Source organism: Physeter macrocephalus, chromosome 8 (genome assembly GCF_002837175.3).
Source record: "Physeter macrocephalus isolate SW-GA chromosome 8, ASM283717v5, whole genome shotgun sequence".
NCBI lineage: Eukaryota > Metazoa > Chordata > Mammalia > Artiodactyla > Physeteridae > Physeter > Physeter macrocephalus.
In genome coordinates, this window is record NC_041221.1 from 131,082,183 (window position 1) to 131,099,589 (window position 17,407).

Sequence of the window (17,407 nt, forward strand, 5' to 3'; positions counted from 1 at the left end):
GCTTTATAGTCTTTCTTTTTTTAAAAAATATTTATTTATTATTTATTTGGTTGTGCCGGGTCTTAGTTGTGGCACGCGGGCTCCTTAGTTGTGGTATGTGAACTCTCATTTGCGGCATGCATGTCAAACCCGGGCACCCTGCATTGGGAGTGCAGAGTCTTATCCACTGCGCCACCAGGGAAGTCCCTATAAAGTCTTAAGATCAGGTCGTTTAAGGACTTCCCTGATGGCGCAGTGGCTAAGAATCCTCCTGCCAATGCAGGGGACACGGGTTCAATCCCTGGTCCAGGAAGATCCCACATGCCACGGAGCAACTAAGGCCCATGCACCACAACTACTGAGCCTGTGCTCTAGAACCCGCGAGCCACAACTACTGAGCCTGCATGCCACAACTACTGAAGCCCGTGCACCTAGAGCCCGTGCTCCGCAACAAGAGAAGCCACTGCAGTGAGAAGACCATGCACTTCAACAAAGAGTAGCCCCTGCTCACCACAACTAGAGAAAGCCCGCATGTAGCAGTGAAGACCCAATGCAGCCAAAAATAAATGAATAAATAAATAAGTTTATAAAAAAAAAATCAGATCATTTGAGTTCTCCAGCTGTTTTCTTACACAAAATTGTTTTGGCTATTTTAATTTATTGCTTTTCAATACAAATTTTAGCATTAGTTTCTCAATTTTTAGAAAAACAAAACTGCTAGGATTTTAACTGGGATTGTATTGAATCTATAGATCAACTGGGGGAGAATTAACATCTTAACAATATTGAATCTTCCAATTCATAAACATGGTATATCTCCATGTATTTAGGTCTTATTGTTATGGTATATTTTAAAATCCGATGAAATATTAGATTTAAAACACATTTGCCACTTTATTTGTTCTTCCTTCATTCTCTACTTCTTACTTTCCATCTGTTTCATTTTTCTTCTACCTGAAAAATTTGTTAACATTTCCTTTAGTACAGGTCTGTTAGTGGCAAGCTCACTTTTTGTCAAACTTAAAATGACTTTATTTTGCCTTCTGTATTAGTTGTATGGCTGCATAGCAAACTACCCCAAAGCTTATTGTCTTAAAACAGTAACCATTTATTATCTCACAGTTCCTCCTTTTTAAAAAAAAAAAAAAATTTATTTATTTGGCTGCTCCAGGTCTTAGTTGTGGCATGCAGGATCTTTAGTTGTGGCATGCAGGCTCTAGAGTTGTGGCATGCAGGCTCTGTAGTTGCAGCATGCATGATCTAGTTCCCTGACCAGGGATCAAACCCAGGACCCCTACATTGGGAGTGCAGAGTCTTACCCACTGGACCACCAGGGAAGTCCCTCACAGTTTCTGTGAATTAGGAATTCAGGTATGGCTTAGCTGGGTGGTTCTGGTTCAGGGTCTCTGCTGAGGTTTCAGTACATTTGCTGGTGAGTACTTTACTTATGTGAAGGCTTGTTTAGGGCCACAGGAGCCACCTCCAAGATGTCTCAGTCACATGGTTGTTTGTCTCAGTTCTCAGTTTCTCATTACATGGAACTCTTCGCAGGGCTGCTTGAGTGTCCTCACATGGCAGTGGTCTTCCTTCAGAGTAAGTGAACCATGAAAGAGTAAGGCAGAGCCACAGTATCTTGTATGACATGGACTCATCGGTTACATACCATCACTCTAACTTATTCTGTTCATTAGAAGTAAATCACTAACTCCAGGGACTTCCCTGGTGGTCTGGTGGTTAAGACTTCACCTTCCAATGGAGGGAGTGCGGGTTCAATCCCTAGTTAGGGAACTAAGATCCCACATGCCTCACGGCCAAAAGACCAAAACATAAAACAGAAGCAATATTGTAACAAATTCAATAAAGACTTTAAAAATGGTCCACATCAAAAAAATCTTTAAAAAAAAAAAAAAAAGAAGTAAATCACTAAGTCCAGTACACATTTGAGGGCAAGGTGTCTTAGGCTCCACCTTTTAAATAGAGTGTCAAAGAATTTGTGAATGGATTATATAAATTTATTTATTTATTTTATTTTTGGCTGCGTTGGTTCTTCATTGCTGCACGTGGGCTCTCTCTAGTTGCGGCGAGTGGGGGCTACTTTTTGTTGTGGTGCACAGGCTTCTTGTTGCAGTGGCTTCTCTTGCTGTGGAGCATGGGTTCTAGGCACGCGGGCTTCAGTAGTTGTGGCACACAGGCTCAGTAGCTGTGGCTTGCGGGCTCTAGAGTGCAGCCTCAGTAGTTGTGGTGCACGGGCTTAATTGCTCTGCGGCATGTGGGATCTTCCTGGACCAGGGCTCGAACCCATGTCCTCTGCATTGGCAGGCGGATTATTATTCATTTATTTATTTATTTTTTTGTGGTACGCGGGCCTCTCACTGTTGTGGCCTCTCCCGTTGCGGAGCACAGGCTCCGGACGCGCAGGCTCAGCGGCCATGGCTTACGGGCCCAGCTGCTCCGCAGCATGTGGGATCTTCCCGGACCGGGGCATGAACCCGCGTCCCCTGCATCGGCAGGCGGACTCTCAAACACCGAGCCACCAGGGAAGCCCTGGCAGGCGGATTCTTAACCACTGTGCAACCAGGGAAGCCCTGTGAATGGATTTTAAACCACCACATCTTCTTTTATTTAAAACATTTTTTTTCTTCTCTTCTTTCCTCTTCTTTCTTCTCCTTCTTCCTCTTTCTACCCCTCCTCTTTCCTCCTCCTCCTAAGATGATCTTCTAAAACATTCCTCACCAATTCTTTTAATCGTGGGCCTGGAAATCTTGAGAGAATTCTAGAAGATACTTTAGGAAATACTTTAGAATACTTCTATTCAATTCTTTTACCACGAATTTAGTTCTCATGTCTACATTGCATTGGTTAGTAAGTATAGCCTATCCTAAATATTAGTGTCTCTAGTATTTCCTTGTTAAGTAAAGCTTTGCTTTTCTGCTGAAAGAAAAACCTATTTTTCCATTTTGAGGAAGTATCCATTGATTCCCAGTTTACTGAATGTCTTATTTTTAATCAAGAATAACTATGTGATTTTATCAAATGCATTTTCAGTATTTATAAAGTAATTACATGCTTTTCTATTTAGAACTATTAATATGATGATTTATATTGATAGATTTTCTAATATTGAACCTTATTTCCATTTCTAGAATAAACTCCATTTGGCCGCTGTATATTATTCTTTCAGTGTGCTTCTCTGGATTCTGTTTGCTAAAATTTTATTTAGGGTTTTTTCATTAATATTTATGAGTGAGATTGGCCTTTTTTTTCTTTAGTCTTAAAATCTTTATTATATTTTGGTATTAATGTACTTATATTTGCTTTATGAAAATAATTTGTAAGCTTTTCTTCATTTTTTAGGCTGTGGGGCATTTTAGAAACCATTGGAATCATCTGTTCTTTAAAGATTAGGTTTGTAGAATTCCCCTGTGCAACAATGAGCCTGGTGTTTCTTGGGGTTTTTTTTGGGGGGGGTGAAGGGTAAGTATTTGACAAGTTTTATCAATTTACTTTGACAAATTATCTAACAAATTATTTATTATAAATTATATATTACATCTGTATACTTATATTAATGCATAATATATTTCATTATAATTGTTTGACAAATTATTTTATGCAGATTGGTATATTTTAGTTTTCTATCTTTAGTTTTCTGATAAAACTGTACATTTCATATAGGTTTTCAACTTTATTTGCATAAAATTGTATAATGTTTTCTGTTATGGTTTTTTGTTTTGTTTTTTACTTTCTAATGTTTGTTTGACTATTTCCCACCTGTAATTTCTTACTTGAGGTATTTGTATATTTCCTCTCCTTATTTAAATGATTAAATTTGCTTGAGACTGACCTAATTTACAGATTTTTTTTCTAAGAACAAGTTTATTTATTTCTAAGTTCTACTTTATTTTTGTTATATTAACTAATTAATTTCTGTATTTGTCTTAACTTTCCTTTTGCTTTCCTTTGGTTTACTTTTAAATTATTTTTCTAGATTTTTGAATCAGCTGTTTAATTCACTTATTTTCTTTCATTTATGTTGATATAATCATTGGAGGCTATTAATTTTCCTTTGAGTACTACTTTAGCTATACTCATAGATTCTTCGATATGGTATGTTCATTATTATTGTTTTCTTGAAATTCTACAGTTTTAAATTTGTGTTTTCCCTTTGATCATGGAATTATTTTAGACCTCCCACACACCCCCAAATAGAAGGGCACTTTTTGTTTGTTTTCTGAATATGTTATAAATGTCAGTGTTTATTGTGTTGTTATTATAGGATGCTATCCATATTCTTTTTACTGTGGGAATTTAATGAGCTTTGGTTTGTGGCCTAATTTATAATCTTGTGCATATGCAGGAATATCCCAGAGCACTTGAGAAAAAAGTATGTTCTCTATTCTCAGGGCACAATATTTGATGCATATCAATAACATCTACATTTTTTATTGTGTTGGTTGTACTTCTAGATCCTCATTTAATTTTGACCACTTGATCTGTTTTGGATTGAGAAAGGTGAAATCAAAGCCTTTTATTATTAGTGTGTGTTGCGATAGGATTTCTTTTGTGTTATGATTCCTACTCATCTTGTGAGAAACTCATAGAATTTAAGCTGTGTTAAGTAGTTCAAAATGGAGTCACAGTGGCCAATGTGAATTTCCATATTAGTTGTTTTGAAACATCTGATGTAGGATTGTGAGTGTCTTAGTGTTAGAAACTAAGGGTGTTACTTTAGATAAGAAATTTGTTTGGTAACATCTTAGGAAAGACTTCACTGGAACAGAAGGTACATCAGATAGAGACTAGACTCCCTGTGGTGTAACCATTATACCCTACTGGTGGACTCCTTAAAATAAGACCCTTTAGTCAGGTGACTTGAAGGCTCTTTGCTGGAGGTACCAACTCCAGGCTGCTGAGAGCTGTTCTAGACTGAGACTGCCAGAGACTGTCAGAGCAGAGAGCGATTTCTCACTCAGGCTTGTTGTGAGACCTGTTGAGGGACTGGGGACCACTGCTGAGATGCCTCCTTCTGAGGACTTCCCCTTGGAGTGGTTCATTACCCCTTTTCTATTTTCACTACGTTTACTAACCTGTGTTGTGCATTAATTGTGTGCAGTAGACCAAGTGATTGTGCATTGAGTATTGGCTATGTTTCATACATCTCCAGTCCTGTGTTCTTACCTAGCCTTACTGCTGGGCCCTACCACAGTGTGTCTTTGTCTAAATCTCCTTGTATCTCTATAGTTCTATTATGTGAAAGTTCCTGCTGTGTTATTTGGTACATAGATATTCATAATTTAAATTTTCATGATGAATTATAGCCTTTAGCATTTAAAAGTACTACTCTTTACCTTGTTTAAAGCTTTTTGTCCTGAATTCTGTGTTGTCAGATATTAAGACTTTTAATGTTTGTATTTTTCTGGTATGCTTTTCTTTGCCCATCCTTTCATTATTAACCTTTCTGAATCATTTTGTGTATATAACCTAGAGTTGGATTAGGCTTTGCAATCTACTTTGAAAACCATTTTTAAAATAGATGAGTTAAACCCACTTATATTTATTGAATTGACAAATATATCTGGTTTCAACTCTGTCATATTATTTTATGTTGTGTTTTCATTATATATTTTTGAATTTGCCCTTTTTATTAATGTAGTTTTGATATTTAGGAAGGTTTGTATTTTTGCTCTAAAAGTTACCTTTATAAAATACCCTCAATCCAGTCTTTTTGGGGACTGTATCTTGATTCCCTACTATGAGCAACAATAAAATTATCTTTTAATTTCTTCCTCTCTGCCTCACCCCTCCTCCATCATTTAGTCAATAGAATTAACAATCTTAGTGTTTATGTTGCATATGATTAAGCTTCTACTTGATTGGAAACTTTAAATACTATCCTTTGAATCAAGTAATTTGAGGTGATCAGTAAACTCATTCATATTCCTATCTTCTCTCTTTCTTCTTCAATTTTTTATTAGTAATAAGAAATGTCTACAATATTAAGTAAGGCATGTAACATCTGCATTCTGATCTGTCACCCTAATCTCTATATTTGTTTTATTTCTACAGTTTAATACATTCAGTGCTCAAGGAAGGTCCTTTTACCCTGATTTCCTCAGGCTTGCTTAGCGGTGCTGAGACTGCTGTCCCATGGTTCTAGCAGGTTCCTCTGAAATGGCTCATGAGAATGATATCCTGACTTCTTACAGATTTTTAAATGTTTGTCTGCAGGCTTTATACCTGAAGATCAGTTTGGCTGGATAGAATTCTTGGCCTTGCGGGTGTGGCTCCACTGTTTGTGGTAGTGATTGCTGCCCTGGAGAAGTGGTGGAAGGGTGGAGAGGTGAGGCCGGGGGACCTCTCCGTTGCCACAGTCTTGGACTTCTGACATGGACTCCTTGAGAAGTCACCTGTTCTCTGGATTTCAGAGCTTGGTTGAGGAGAACTTCTCTGTTTCCCAGATTTCTTTACAGCCTTTGTCTCTAGGAAAATGAACCCACTTTTAAAAGTTTTATTTTTTTCCAGTGCTTTCCAAGACTTTCCACTGTCCCCAGTAATCTTGCTTTGTTCAAAATGACCTTGTTCTCATAGTTTCCTTTCAGAATAGGGTCCTTCCCTTCCAGAAGGGAATCATTGCTGGAGATTTCTGAGCTCTCTGAGGCTCTACATCCCCTCCTCACTCAAGGTTTTTCACCAGCTTTCCTGCTCATTTTCACCTCTGGCTGCTCTTAACAACACTTTGGAGGTTGCATTTTTCTCCTGGTTTCACCACATACGTAGTTGGCAGGTTTGCTGTTGTCCTTGTTGAGTGCGAGACAATTCAGAACTAAACTGCTGCCATGTTCCTTCTGAGATGGAACATTTTCCTATTTTTAAATTGTAATAAAAAATATTAATGCCACTAAAACATCCTTTTAACTAAACCTCAATGGACATCAGGGTTTTTTTTCCTTCTGAGAAACTCCTAAAAGTGAAATTCCTGGTTCAGAAGGGCATGCACACTTTTAAAGCTTTTACTATGTTTTGCCAAAGTACCCCCTAGAAAGTTTATACCTAAGTTTCCATATCTACCAGTCACAGGCTTCTTCTTTAAAGCCGGTGAACAGTTACTGCAATCACTGCTCGAACATTCTAGTATTTCCAGACTGTCTTGAGCAAAACTTTGCTTCTCTTTGTGCAGGCCCTCACTTTGTGGCTGACACTTTGTAGAAGTCCCCCACCCAGAGGCCGTGGCATGGAGGCCTGAGGCTGGAAAAACAGCTTGTCATTATTTACCTTCCAGCACTTTCAGCTCTTCTCTTCTGATCTTGGTCTTGAAAAGGGGAGTCAATCCAACAGGTGAAAACACTCCTGGAAATGGCTCAAGAAGGCCTCCTAGTGGGTGGTCAGATGAGAGCCCTGAACCATGGATCCCCAGGGTTTCCTTTTTCTCAGCAAATAACCTAAATTCATTGCGGTCCTGGAGGTATCAAAGGGAAAAATATACCTAGTTCCCCTCCATACATGACAAAACTATTTCAAAATAGCCAAATGGACTGGAGAAGCGGTTTTATTCTTGCCCATCCTGCTTTGGAAAAGTTGAAAATGCAGGTGCATTAAAAATACCAAGTGGAGAAAGCTTTTGGATCTGGTTTCTCAAGGCTTTGTACAGGTTTTCCCAGCCAAAGCTGGGAAACATTAAAAGTTTTGAAACCCTGGGATCCATGGCCATTAAAGAAGTATCTAAATTCTAGATATTCTTCTCCTAGGGCTTCTCGCATATCCTGACTAGCCAACAGCAGAGGACTCTCACAGGGACAAATAATATGCACAACTTTTTTTAGTCTGCTTATGATAATTGTCTCAAATTAACATCACAAGGCAGTGGAAATTACATTCCCCAAAGGCTTCCTACTGCAGGAAGTTACCCTGCTCCTTACTGCAAAGGTAGTAAAGATTAAAATCAGGTTAGCCTCTGTTTTGCAAAAGTTTGTTAATCCATCATTTATATTCACATAAGATGGTGTTTTTTATCAAAATGCATGAATGTTTTAACCTGTTGTAAATGTAAGCTTAAGTTTTTTCTGTTGAGTTAGACAAGTCTTCTCTCTGCCAGAAACGTTAAAATTGATATTCTTATAACAGCAGTTGAGTGGCTGCTTTAACCTAACTGAATGGATATTCAGCGCTCAGATCACAGAAAGTTCTAGTTCTTCGCTATTGTGTATGCCTCGGGCCATACCAGGAGTTGAGTCTGAGTGCCTATTTTAAGCACAGCACTGATGAACTGAAGTGCTCACAAGGAAGGAGATGGAGGAGGGGAGTCAGAGACCAGGTTACATGGGAGCAAAGGACACAGTTGGAGAGGCCCTAGGACTGTCTTCAGATCTTAGAAGGGCTGTTTTGTAGAATACGGCTCATTCTTCGTTGCTTTCCAAGGCAGGCATAAGGCCAAAGAGTGAGAGCTCTATAAAATTAGATTTAATCTTTAAATAGAAGAACTTTAAACAATTAGAGATGTCAGAAAAATACAAAATGCTTCGTTGGGTTGAACCGAGCTCCCAGTCATCTCACATCTACAATAAATTCATGACTGAACTAGATACATAATTAAATATTTTACGATTAAAAAAATGGCCACAGCTATTCGTTTTTAGGAAGACCTGAAAATGTTTAAGAAAAGCAGACTCTTTTGTTATTCTATTAGTTTTGCTGAATAGGACCCTGTGGCTGATCATCTTAATCCCAACTGGAGTTCTGAAACCTGTTGCCTGCCTGGCTGCCTTTGACATCTACTCACATAAGGAATAATTAATAGCAAAACAACAAAAATGCTTTATATTTGTGTTCTCCCTCATTTTTAAATATCTAAATTTTAGCTGTTTCTCTTTCTCTATATACATTTATGTATATGTATTTATATATTCCAGAAATAATTTTAGCTTTCAGGAGGACTCACATATCCTTTGTATTAATTCTATTAACCCCAAAGAACAGTTTCCCCAGCACAAAAGGGAGAAAATTATTACATTCCTACTGTTAGTCAGTGGTGGTGAGGATTTCCCCACAGTTCAAAAACAAAATCCTCCTTTGAGAGTGAAACTCTTAAGTAAGCACACAGTACACTTTTTGTGTAAGAAATTTGCTTAAGGAGATAGTTTTTCCAAAAAACCCAATCAAAAATGGGCAGAAGACCTCAATAGACATTTCTCCAAAGAAGACATCCAGATGGGCAACAGGCATGAAAAGATGCTCAACATCACTAATTGTAAGAGAAATGCAAATCAAAACTACAGTGAGGTATCACCTCACACCAGTCAGAATGGCCATCATCAAAAAGTCTACAAATATTAAATGCTGGAGAGGGTGGAGAAAAGGGAACCCTCCTACACCTTTGGTGGGAATGTAAATTGGAGCAACCACTATGGAGAACAGTATGGAGGTTCCTTAAAAAACTAAAAATAGAGTTACCATATGATACAGCAATCCCACTCCTAGGCATATATTCAGAAAAGATGAAAACTCTAATTCGAAAAAATATATGCACCCCAATGTTCATAGCAATACTATTTACAATAGCCAAGACATGGAAGCAACCTAAGTGTCCACTGACAGATGAATGGATAAAGATATGAAATATGGTACAATGGAATATTACTCAGCCATAAAAAATAATGAAATAATGCCATTTAGAGCAACATGAACAGACCTAGAGATTATCATACTGAGTGAAGTAAGTCAGACAGAGAAAGACATATCACAAGACATCACTCATATGTGGAATCTAAAAAAATGATACAAATGAACTTATTTACAAAACAGAAACAGACTCACAGATATAGAAAACAAACTTATGGTTACCAAAGGGGAAGGGGAGGGGGAGGGATAAATTAGGAGTTTGGGATTAATAGATACACACTGCTGTATATAAAACAGATAAACAACAAGGAGCTACCATATAGCACAGGGAATTATATTCAATATCTTGTAATAACCTATAATGGAAAAGAATATATATATATATATATACACACACATATATATGTATAACTTGATCACTTTGCTGTACACCTGAAACCAGCACAACATTGTAAATCAACTATACTTCAATTAAAAAAAAAAAGAGAGATAGTTTTTCAATAAAAAGCAAGAAGGGGGAATTCCCTGGTGGTACAGTGGTTGGGACTCAGCACTTTCACTGCTGGGCCCGAATTCAATCGCTGGTTGGGGAACTGAGATCCTGCAAGCCACACAGCCTGGCCATAAAAAAAATAAACTAGCAATTTTGGGGGTTTGGGTTTTAAAAAAAGCAAGAAGAGGTGATATGGATGTAGTTCCACTCCTGAATTTAGCTAAGTTAAGTTTATTTTTTATCTTGCCCCGCCCCTTCTCAAGAAAGAGAATGCAGCAAAGGGATGGTGATGACTGGCAAGAGCCCTGGGCTCATCTCCTGTGCCTTGAGGAACAGATGGAGGGAAGTAGCCAGGCATTGGGCCCTGGGGTGGACACTGCTGCCAGTCACAGGGCAAGAACTGCACTCTTTTAATACTTTGGGACTCACCAAGACTGGCCAGGGACTGGTTGGCACCACACCACAACTAGATATCAGATCACTTCTCAGCATCTAACCAGGAAGTTCTGTCACCTGTTATACACTCTCCCACACTGTGAATATTAATTGCAGACAAACTTTCTGCTTCTGCCATCTCTTTAGCCACAGGATTAACCTGTGGGGCTAGTGAAAGGAGAACCACATTTTAGTGTGCTAGATTTAGCACACACACAAAAATACTGGAAGCTAGCTTAAATTTGAATTTCAGATAAACAAATTATTTATTTATTTATTTATTTATTTATTTTTGCGGTACGCAGGCCTCTCACTGTTGTGGCCTCTCCCATTGCGGAGCACAGGCTCCGGACGTGCAGGCTCAGCAGCCATGGCTCACGGGCCCAGCCGCTCCGCGGCATGTGGGATCCTCCTGGACCAGGGCACGAACCCATGTCCCCTGCATCGGCAGGCGGACTCTCAAACACTGCACCACCAGGGAAGCCCCAAATAATTTTTTAGTGTAAGTATATCCCAAATGTGTTTCCTCTGGCAACCTGCCACATTTTTCCAAATATTTAAGACTTTGAAAGAAAAATGAATGAATGAATGAATGGTGAGGAAGATCAATAGGACAGAAACAAATCACAGAGGTGTAATTAATGCATATCTAACACTTTTAAAATTTTTGTTTTTGTCAATTTAAAATATTTTCTATTAATTTTTCTTAATTTTTCAATTTTCATAAAAATAACATATATACCCCCAAAATTAAAAAGTCAAATAGTACTGAAAGAGACATGGTGAAAATAGCAGTCTCTTATCCCCCCCAACCCCAGCTCCCTGTTTGATGCTCAGAGGTACCCAGTTAAATGCTTTCAGCTGTTTCTTCCAGTTTTAACCTCCTCTCCCATCTTTCTAAATCATATATTTATAGTTTTCTTTTGTTGATTTGTCAATTTTAAACACTACCCATTTTCTTGCAATCATGGGAGATGAGGATTGGTTTCTTTTACCTTCTTCCACCTACATCCTCCTTCCCTTTCCTCCAGCTTCCCAACACTGTATCACAGCCTTTGGTTAAATCAATAATCTGTGTTAACATTATTAAGGCTCTGTAAATTTTTTTGTGTTGCCTTTATCTTCTTTTACAGTTTTTGTGTTGTGGGGTTTTCTGTAGGTAGCAATTGCCTCAGATTTTTTATTGACTCAGTTTTTGGTAAACTTTTTCTCACAAACTTATTCTCACAACTAATTCTCACAACCATCTAACAGCCCCTCAACATAATTTTCCACCTAGTCACACCTGTTAGGTAATCCATCTGGCCCATCTCTGTCCTGAGTCCTCTATTCCCTGGCTCAGAGGGGGACATCCCTAGGCCTACTGCCCACCCTGGCATCCAGGTCTCCTTTACCATCATCCTGGGAATCCCTATGCCCTCTCCTGGGTATGTCTTCCTCATTCTTGGATTGTTCTCTTATTTGGGTGGAGAGCTTCCTGAGAAAGGGAGCATGAGAGGCAAATTACCTGTGATCTCCCATATCTTCAAGTGTCTTTTATTCTACCATTTCTCTTAAAGGTTTAGGTTTGGATTTCTAAACTATAAATAATTCTCACTCAGAATTCTGAAGTCCTGACTCCATTATCTTCCAGCTTCCAGTGTTGCTGCTGAGTAGTCTGGTGTCTTTCTGATCTTTTCCTGATCCTCTCAATTGACCTGTATTTCTTTCCGAGTCCTTTTGGGGTCTTTTCTTTATCCCTGGTGTTCTGACATTTCATGAAAATGAACCTTGAGAGAGAAATCTTCTTTTCTTTCCCTGAAGATTTCATAGCATTTGTAAAGCTTTCTCCTCCTCTCTAAACTTATGCATTCTTCCTCCCTCCCCCACACCTATCTCTCATGCCTGAGGCTTTCCTTAAATGTCTGGGGATCTTGGCTCTCAGATCATATTTAAGAGTCATGTGCTGAAGAGATGACTGGATGGTCAGCATGCTTGGGTAGACCTTGTCTACCAGTGGATTGCCCTGTAGAGGGTGGCTGGTCATGAGCTGGCTGTTCTATTGGACGTCTGTAATGGTATCATGTCTGTATCTGTAGGCCTTTCCCTTGAGTCTGCTCAGTTTCTTCAGAAGAGTTCTTGAGTCTTCAGCCTGGGGTGTGCCTGGTTGTCAGGCTTCCTAGAAGCAGGGTGAGGAAAAGGGGCTGGAAGTTTACCTCTTAGTATCAGGGTTTCCATTTATTCCCCATATTTTCAGTTCTGTACTCCATACTCACCCTCCATAGTGCCTGATGAGCTGACCCAAATTCCCCATGGGCACTTGAAGTCTCCTGCAGGAGCAAGCGAGGTGTGGCGACCCCACTGCCCACAGGGACTGTGCTCTCATGCAGTCTCCACCAGTTCCCCCCTCCACGCCCCATGTGCAGCTCTGCCCTCCCTGTCCCAGCAGTCTGCCCGCTTCTCACCTAGAAGCCCTCTGTAGGCATCAGGCCTTCAGCCTCCCCCTTGCTGCCATGTGACTCGCCACTCCTTCCTCTGCTTCCTGCCTTCCAAAAATGTGCTGACATACTTCATCTGCTGCCATGTCCTCCCTTATTTGCATAAACCTTGTGGATTTGTAACTCTTTTTACTCCTTTATGGTTGTTTGTAGTAGGGCTTTGGGAGGGAGCAGATGGAGATTCATGAGAGGCTCTTTTGTCACATTTAGCCAGAAGTTCTTTAGAGTCCATTTTCACTCTGAAGTACTTGAGGGGAACAATTTCCAGGCCACGTTCTGAAATAACTCCTGCTGTCAATCAACACACTTTTTATTATGTTTGGGGCTAGGTGTTTCTTTGTGGGAAATGGAGCAAAGTCCAAACACACACATTGTTTAATCATATTAGTAAAACACTTCTGACCTTTTGAACAAGATCCAAATGGGTTTCTCTGCTTTTGTCTAGGAATGGGGACAGAAAAGCATGAGAGGCACTTTGAAACATGGTCCCAGCCCCAGTGCTTACCAGACCTGCTCTTTTGGGCTTGAATAAAAGCAGGGAGAATGCTGAAATACCATCTTCTTTGAATTAATCATGAGCCCCACCTCTCCCGCTATCCTGTGTTTACACATTACTGCTATTGTGTTGTATCTGCTGGCGGATCTCCTTTCATCTGCAGCCACACAAACCCTCTTCATTTAAAGCTGCACACATGGCTCTTGAATTAAGAGGGCATTTTAGCAATAATTCCTCATTCCTCTTATTGAAGGGCTCCAAGTCTTAGGGAAGGATCACTGCTGTTTCTATTGACATCTAAAGTCCAGACAAGCTAAGGAGAGAGAGCAGGGCCAGGAGGCTGTCACAGGGAAACGTGGCTCTGTGGGTGGGGCAAGGGGTTAGCAGGATGAGGAGATCAGGATGGAGAGGGCCTTGAATGCCACACTAAGGACTTTGCACTGGCCTACAGGCAGTGGGGAGCCACCAAGGAATCTTGAGCAGGACAGTGACCTGAGATAAACTGTGCTTTAAGAAAATTAATCTGATAGCTGTGGGTGGGAGGGTTTGGAACAGGGAGAGGCTGGAGTCCAGGTGGCCAGTTAGACAAAGTGGCTCTTAGTCCTGGCTTCACAGACCACTGGGAGAGCTTTTTAAAAATCCAGACCCTGGCCTTCACCCTGCTAGATTGTTTCAGGTTTCTGGGGAGGGGACCAAGAGTCTGTGTTCTAATACATTCATCAGGTGCAGCAGTGAGCTAGAAGGCTATTTTTAAAAAATTTTATTTATTTAATTTATTTATTTTTAGCTAAGGAGAGAGAGCAGGGCCAGGAGGCTGTCACAGGGAAACGTGGCTCTGTGGGTGGGGCAAGGGGTTAGCAGGATGAGGAGATCAGGATGGAGAGGGCCTTGAATGCCACACTAAGGACTTTGCACTGGCCTACAGGCAGTGGGGAGCCACCAAGGAATCTTGAGCAGGACAGTGACCTGAGATAAACTGTGCTTTAAGAAAATTAATCTGATAGCTGTGGGTGGGAGGGTTTGGAACAGGGAGAGGCTGGAGTCCAGGTGGCCAGTTAGACAAAGTGGCTCTTAGTCCTGGCTTCACAGACCACTGGGAGAGCTTTTTAAAAATCCAGACCCTGGCCTTCACCCTGCTAGATTGTTTCAGGTTTCTGGGGAGGGGACCAAGAGTCTGTGTTCTAATACATTCATCAGGTGCAGCAGTGAGCTAGAAGGCTATTTTTAAAAAATTTTATTTATTTAATTTATTTATTTTTGGCTGTGTTGGGTCTTTGTTGCTGCACGCAGGCTTTCTCTAGTTGCAGCAAGCGGGGGCTTCTCTCCGTTGCAATGCGCAGGCTTCTCATTGCGGTGGCTTCTCTAGTTGTGGAGCACGGGCTCCAGGCCTGCAGGCTTCTGTAGTTGTGGCACACGGGCTCAGTAGTTGTGGCTCACGGGCTCTAGAGCACAGGCTCAGTAGTTGTGGCGCATGGGCCTTAGTTGCTCTGTGGCGTGTGGGATCTTCCCGGACCATGGATCGAACCCGTGTCCCCTGCATTGGCAGGCGGATTCTCAACCACTGTGCCACCAGGGAAGCCCTAGAAGCCTATTGAGACATGCCAGTAAAGGGCTCCAGACCTCAAACACGGGGCTGTGGCTCTGGGAGGCAAAGGAGGACACAGATTGGAGGCAGGCTGCCTTCAGGGTGGGAAGTAGGGGGAGGGCAAAGGGGAGAGATGGAGTCCCACCTGACCCCTGCCTGTTTCAGGACCTGAGGGGAGGGAGGCATGAGGAAGACCATCAAATTGGGCCTGGAGAGCCAAATGGAGGCTGGGCCCCTCCTGCAGAAGAACCTAGAAGAAGATCAGATGTAGGAGAAGATAGCGACAGGGGACATTTAGGATGCCAAAGGGGCCTGGGACTTGGGGGAAGATGACTGCAAGCATCTGGCTCCCACTTGGAGTGGAGTATGTGAAGCTGGGAAAAGGAGACTACGGTTCAGATCTCTCCAGTTGCACACGCACAAGGACACATGCATGGCTACATGTGGACACGGACGTGGACACACAAACAGTCTTCTTCGGCAGGAGGCAGAAAGTGTGGTGGTTCAGAGATTGGGCTCTGGAATCCAGCAGCCCTGTCCCTGTGACTCTGGGAGCCTCAGCCTCCTCACTGACAGAAAGCCAATGACGCTAGCAGTTAACTCAATATGGTTGTTGTGATGACTTGATGAGATGCTGTATGCCAAGGCTGGGCACAGAGCCTGGCACGCAGGGAACACTCCATAATGGTAGCTCTGAGTAATACTAAAAAAAATGTGATCTGACTTCTGAAGCCAAGGAGCCATAAAGTATTTCATTCAGTGTATCTCACTTCTGAAGCCAGAGAGTCATAAAGTATTTCATTCAGTGTTAGGAGACAAGTCCACGGGAAGGCATGAAACCTCTCATTTGTTGCTATCCACTCCGGGTGGCTTTCTCTGGGTGTGTCTTGATGAGTCCTTTGCCTTTTATTTCTAGGACTCCTGGAGAAATGACAGTCCCTCGCTGCTGCATTTAATTGGAGAGGATCTCAGAGACCCGAGATTATAATTATGACACGTTAAATGCCAAGCTCTTCGAAAGTCTGCCCTTGCCCTTGCTGTCACCCTGAACAGCTCTGAGAACCCAAACCCTGCAGCCCCCAGAGTGTGCCCTGGGTCTCTCAGCCAGGCCTCACCCGGGAAATCTGAGTGATGGTGACGTGCAGGCAGCAGGAAGACACACAGTAAACCTAGGAGCCTGTGATGAGCTCAGGAGAGGTGAGTTGATGATATGCTATTTATAGCCCCACTAAGAGGCTCTGGCCGCCAGCTCCATGTGAGGCTGGGTGGAAATGATGCCTTTGTGGAGCAGAGAGCAGAGAATGAAACTGGTGATTCATGGGCAGGAGCCACTTGAAATACAAACGCTCCCGCGTCCCAGCCCTGCTGGCCTTTCAGACGCCCACTTTGGAAGCATGTAGAACAGAGTTGCTAGCCTACTGTCTCCAATCTTCATGCCTTTGGACAGGATGTGAGGACAGGCAGGTTCTGCCTCACAAGGGACTTAAGAAGGGCAGCATTGCTCCTCAGAGAACCCCAAGACCCTGAGCCCACCCGTCCCAGGGCCTCAGCCAGAGCCCAGGTCAGGGCTGAGTAAGAGGTAAGCCCTGGGCTCAGGGGGCCTGCGGGTCAGAGAAAAAGGACTGTTCCTGCTCCTGCCCTCTGTCTCCAGGGGCAACACTGGCCACACAGCAGCTTCCTGATAACGCTTGTTCTGCTGAACATACAGATATGTACAATGAGGAAATCCTGGTAGTTTTAAAATTCTCCCCCCCGCAATTCCATAGCCCAGTACCTGTCACCTGAAATAGCTGTTGTTTATTTTCCTTGGTAATATCTTGGCTTCCAGGCCAAAGTATACTTGGAGGCCCCAACTCAACTCACACTCTGTGAGGAATGTGCTGGGGGTCTCTTAGCTTTGTCAACCAAGACTGGATTGAAAGGGTCGAACCAGGATAATGAGGCATAACTGAGCTCTGGAGCCAGACTGTCTGGGCTCAAATTCCATCTCCACACTTGCCAGCCATGTGGCCACCATCACATTCTTCTCTTAGACCCAGTTTCCTCCCTGGTAAAGTGGTGGCAATAACAGAACTTACCTCAGTGGGTTGTGGGGAAGATGAAAAGAAGGAATGTATGTGAAGCGGTCAGCGAAGTGCCTGGCACATGGAAGGACTCAGTAAGTGGGAGCTGCCACTGCTGCGTGCTTGTTCTTGCTGCAGCGTCTTGGCCCCTACACTGACACCATAGCCTGTGGCCCTGAGGCTCCTCATGGAGGTGGTGCCCTGAGCCTCAAGAGAGACCGTCTGTCCCTCACAAGCACAGCCTGCGTCAGGCTGCCCCGCATG

The 17,407-nt window shown here is 42.0% G+C and overlaps 1 protein-coding gene across 3 annotated transcripts in view; it reads left to right on the forward strand.

The window, feature by feature from the left end:
• Nucleotides 1-16,197: 16,197 nt before the first annotated feature.
• Nucleotides 16,198-17,407, forward strand: part of JADE2 (jade family PHD finger 2) — a 122,089-nt gene continuing 120,879 nt past the window's right edge. For all 3 annotated transcript variants that reach the window (XM_028493241.2, XM_028493248.2, XM_055086769.1), the window contains exon 1: nt 16,198-16,277. The gene's annotated coding sequence lies outside the window, so the exon portion shown is untranslated. The remainder of the gene's footprint in view (nt 16,278-17,407) is intronic.